The following is a 5,465-nucleotide window of genomic DNA, read 5'->3' as shown; positions in this document are numbered from 1 at the left end:
AAAGAAAATATCTAATAAAAAAATGAAAAAAAAAAAAACAGAGGCAGCGCTCCAGCAGCAGTCTGTTTTCTACTGCAGTGGAAAATGATGAAATTGAAGCTAAAAGACCAAGATTAGATTGCTTCATTCACCAAGTGAAGAACAGTCTCTACAATACTGCGAGTTTATTTGGATTCCCGTTCCAGCTGACCACAAAACCCATGGTGTCTTCTGCTTGTAATGGGACACCAAATGTGGCCCCTTCTGCAGAGGTATTTTTGAACTCTTCATCTTGTGAACTGATGAGTTCTGGGTCGTGCAGTAGCATACTGAAACTGGGTAATAAATCTCCTAACGGAATAAGTGACTATCCAAAGATCAGAAAGACAGTGACCCGAGATCAGCCACAGAGAGTCCTGCCCTCCTTTGGTTTTACGCTGAAATCGGAAGGCTATAATAGAAGGCCAAGTGGTCTTCGCCATAGCAAAAGCAATCCAGAGAGTTCCTTAACATGGAACCCTCAGGAGCAAGGTGCAACAGAGATGATTTCTGAAGAGGGTGGCAAGGATGTGAGGCGTCCCCACTGCACCGTGGAGGAGGGTGTCCAAAAGGATGAAAGAGAAAAGTATCGAAAGTTATTGGAGCATCTTAAAGAAGGTTCTCATGGAAGCACGTACCCTCCTGCAGTTTCACACCAGAGTTCTCAGAGAATTCAGATGGACACTTTAAAGACCAAAGGCTGGGTGGAGGTGCAGAACCATGGTGTCAGAACAACCCATTTTGTTCCAAAACAGTATAGAGTTGTTGAAACAAGAGGACCTCTCTGTTCAATGAGAAGTGAAAAGCTAATACAGAGAAGGTGGTGGGACTCCGATTTGAAAAGGAATGCACAAAAGGACACCAAATGGAGCCTGATCTGTCAGAAGTGTCTGCCCGACTTTGCCTGGGAAGTGGAAGCAATGGCTTACTCAGAAGGAAAATATCAGTGCTTGAGATAAAGGAAAAGAACTTCCCAAGCAGAGAGAAGGACAGAAGAACGGAAGATCTCTTTGAACTTACAGAGGACATGGAAAAGGAAATCAGTAACGCCCTGGGCCACGCCCACCAGATGAGATTTTGAGCAGCGCTTTCAAGTTGTGAATCACCTGAGGAGATATCCAGACCTTAAAGAACTATCACTGGCTCGATGATGAGGTCATTCATTTTTATATGAATCTTTTAGTGGAAAGGAGTAAAAAGCAAAGCCATCCAGAACTTCATGCATTCAGTAAATTCTTCTATCCTAAGCTAAAGTCTGGAGTTTACCAAGCAGTAACAAGATGGACCAAAATGGTGAATCTCTTTGAACAAGAACTTATTCTGGTACCTATTCATCGGAAGGTACATTGGTGCCTAGTAGTGATGGACCTAAGAAAAACGTGTCTTAAATATCTAGATGCTATGGGACAAAAAGGCCATGGGATCTATGAGATTCTTACCAAAAGAAATACAGATCTCAACCTCTTAGAGTGGACTACAGCATGAAGCCACATGAGACTCCTCATCAGTTGAATGGGAGTGATTGTGGAATGTTTACTTGTAAATATGCAGATTATATTTCTAGGGACAAACCTATCACATTCGCTCAGCACCAGATGCCCCTCTTCCGGAAGGAGACAGTGTGGGAAATCGTTCACCAGCAGTTGCTGTGACAATGCTCCGCCTGGTCTTCTAGCTGCTGGTGGTTCTTTCATGGATGTTTCCATATACCTCATGCATTGTGGGTTAAAAAGTCCCCGATCATTTCTCTTCTCTCACAGGTACTGAGCCCTCAAGAGGGCATGAAGGCCTCCACAGTGGCCCTGACTAGAGTTGTGGAGGGGCTGCTGGCAACCCTGTTTGTAAGGCTGTGCCTGCTCAGAGCCCTGGACTGTTCACCCCATACAAGAACAAATGCTAATTCATGTGTTTTGTTTGAAAGTGTTATTTCCATATGAATGTGGGAAATGCAGGGTTTGTTATATGAATTGTTCTGTCTGTGTGTTCACAGCGAATTCACTCACTCATTTGCAAACACTGGCCAGTGCCCTTTTCCCACTGCTCTTTTATAATTAGCTATAAATAATTTGTTTGGACTATTTATTTCTGAAAAGAATGTTAATCAAACTGCTACTTCCTGCTGCAGAGAGATAGCGGCAGGGGGAGGAAGGAGGTGTTCGCTAGTTTTTCTAATGCTGGAGTGGGAGCTGCCAACATACAGTTAAGGTTCTCTCTTTTAAGGCTTGAAAATGCCAGAAGAAATGACGATGCTCTGTTGTAGGGTTTGGCTGCCTTTTAGAGAGTCTGATGCTATGACACGGGCACAGTTGGTGTAAATGTGGCCAAGGAACTTGATCTGTGCATCCTCAGAACGTGGCGTGCTCTGAGACTTTCTTTTCTAGAACCGAAGTAGCTTGGCTTCCTAGTGAAACTGGATTCAAAGTAACTGTGAGAATCCATGTTAGGTAGGTCTACTGAGTGAGTGTGTGAGCCTCACCATGGAAGGGCTGGCCTGAGCTGTCTGCTTCTGAAGATGCTCCTCAGTGTAAGCCTATTTTTCCTCAGATCATATATATATATATATGATTTCATATATATATATATATATATATGAAATTAAGTTCTTGGCTCATCAGCATGCCCTACTCCAGCCCCACTGAGCCTTTGGAGAGAGATTTAGTACTTGGCTCTGAAGTTGCCAGGTTTACAGTCATCTATTTTGCATATGAAAGTTTGTATTTAACTTTTTTGATCATTAAAAGTCTTACAGATGTGGTTATGCATTTTCAATTTCAGAAAGTTGGTCAGAGCACATTTTGCAAGATCTAGTGCCTAGTGTTGCTTTTATAATGTAATAAAAGACTGTCTGGCAGGAAAAAAATTAAACTGTTTAGGATAATTAAATACAAGTTAATAGTCAATAAAACTTATGGTCATGTTAGGTACTAGTTTATTTGATTACAGAAATATGTTTTCTACATTTAACAGATAGCAAATAGCAAGGAACAGGTAATGTTTGCCTATTCAGATATACTATGGTTATATAGCTGGTCTTCAAGAAGCTTAGAGATCTACAAAATATGGCATTTAAAGAAGTTTTATTAATAAAAGGCTTTTTATGACAACAACATGTCAGCTCCTGGCAGCATCCCCAGTCTACTTCCAAGAAGATAATGAGCATCAAAGAACTTCTGTATAGAGTTTGTTTTTTATGTGGAAAGCTAGCCACTGGGCAATAAACTTCCCTTGCTTCAACGCCAGACAGTATGCTGCCCGAACAGAATGCAGGGCAGTCGATTGCCAAGCTTTGCCAAGGCAAGGTAAGCAATCCTTCATAATTTCTGCTTCACAGAAACGTCTCTCAGATATTCTGGGCCAGAAGGCCGAAGATGATGTTCCAATACTACAGAAGGACCTTTGGTAACTGTCCAGGTATCCAGCAACCTTGATCATTTCTATAGTTTCTGAAGCTGCTTGCTCTACACTCCCTGTTTCCTCACATAATATTTATCCTTCTCAGGTCTCTGATGGGATTGAAAACTAGATATAGTCTTGTGTTTTAAGCTTATATTGTTTAGAATTTAAGAAAAGATTTTAAGCTCTAATTGGGTATAGAAGTTCTGAACTCACCAAGATCAGATAGATAGTAGAATACTTTCTCCAAGGTTGGCAAATACCTATGTTCTGGACATTGTGAAGATAATTCTTACCTGATGGTTTTCATAATTGTTCTTATTTTATAAAGTTTATTGGTACTGGAGAAAGAGTCTTTTATTGGACTAAAAAGCCCTATGACCTATAGAAAAGTGTAGAATAGAAGTTAGGACACCTGGGGGGGGGGGCAGAGAACTCTGGGAAAGAGTCAGGTGCAACAGGAAGATTCTTCATCCAGACTCAGAGGAAGCCAGACATATGAAACTGAGAAGTAGCAGACATAAAATAGGATAAATGGGTTAATATAAGTTATGAGCTAGTCAGGGAACAAGCCAAACATTATGGCCTAGGTTACAATGCTCTTTCCCTGAATTCTTTCTCAACCTGTTTGTCGCTTGTATAAATGAGCACTACTGCTGTTTGTTTGTTTGTTTGTTTGTTTGTTTCATTTTGTTTTTTTTAAATTGATTTTGTATACAACCACTTTGCCAAAGGTGTTTATCAGCTGTAGGAGTTCTCTGGTGGAATTTTTGGGGGTCACTTATGTATACTATCCTATCGTCTGCAAATAGCGATACTTTGACTTCTTCCTTTCCAATTTGTATCCCCTTGATCTCCTTTTGTTGTATTACTGCTCTAAATAGAACTTCAAGTACTGTGTTGAATAGGTAGGGAGAAAGTGGGCAGCCTTGTCTAGTCCCTGATTTTAGTGGGATTGCTTCAAGCTTCTCACCATTTACTTTGATGTTGGCTACTGGTTGGTTGTAGATTGCTTTGATTATGTTTAGGTATGGGCCATGAATTCCTGATCTTTCCAAGACTTTTATCATGAAGGGATGTTGGATTTTGTCAAATGCTTCCTCAGCATCTAATGAGATGATCATGTGTTTTTGTTTTTTTTTTTTCTCTCGCTTTCAGTTTGTTTATATGGCCAATCACAATGACAGCTTTTCATAGATATGTTAAACCATCCCTGCATCTCTGGGTTGAAGTCTACTTGGTCATAGTAGATAGTTTTTTTGGTATGTTCTTGGATTCAGTTTACACATTTTATTGAGATGTTTGCATCAGTGTACATAAGGGAAATTGGTTCATAATTATCTTCCTTCATTGAGTTTTTGTACGGTTTAGGTATTAGGGTGACTGTAACCTCATAAAATTAATTTGGCAATGTTCCATCTGGTTCTATTTTGTGTGATAACTTGAGGAATATTGGCATTAACTCTTCTTTGAAAGCATGGTAGAATTTTGTGCTAAACCCATCTGGCTCTGGGCCTTTTTTTTAGTTAGGAGACTTTTGGTGACTGCTTCTATTTCCTTAGGGATTACAGGTCTTTTTAAATTGCTTATCTAATCTCAATTTAACTTTGAAATGTGGCATCTATCAAGAAAAATGTCCATTTCTTTTAGATTTTCCAATTTTGTGGAGTACAGGTTTTTAAAGTATGACTTAATGATTCTCTGGATTTCCTCAGTGTCTGTTATTATGTGCCCCTTTTCATTTCTGATTTTGTTAATTTGGATATTTTCTCTGTGCCTTTTAGTTAGCTTGGATAAGGGTTTGTCTCTCGTGCTGATTTTCTTTCTTTTTTATCAGATGTTTTCTTTATTTACATCGCAAATGTTATCCCCTTTCCTCATTTGCCCTCTAAACCCCAACCCCATTCTCCATCCCCCTGCTCACTAACCCACCCACCACTGCTTCCCTATCCTGACATTCCCCTACATTGGGGCATCCAGCCTTCACAAGACCAAGGACCTCTCCTATCATGCTGTCCTCTGCTACATATGCAACTGGAGCCATGGGTCCCTCT

The 5,465-nt window shown here is 40.2% G+C and overlaps 1 pseudogene; it reads left to right on the top strand.

Moving 5' to 3' along the window:
• LOC110287390 overlaps window positions 1-1,670 on the top strand; it is a 2,799-nt pseudogene extending 1,129 nt beyond the window's left edge.
• The last annotated feature ends 3,795 nt before the right edge of the window (window positions 1,671-5,465 follow it).

The sequence above is a fragment of the Mus caroli genome, chromosome X (genome assembly GCF_900094665.2).
Source record: "Mus caroli chromosome X, CAROLI_EIJ_v1.1, whole genome shotgun sequence".
NCBI lineage: Eukaryota > Metazoa > Chordata > Mammalia > Rodentia > Muridae > Mus > Mus caroli.
This window is presented reverse-complemented; position numbering and strand designations above follow the sequence as displayed.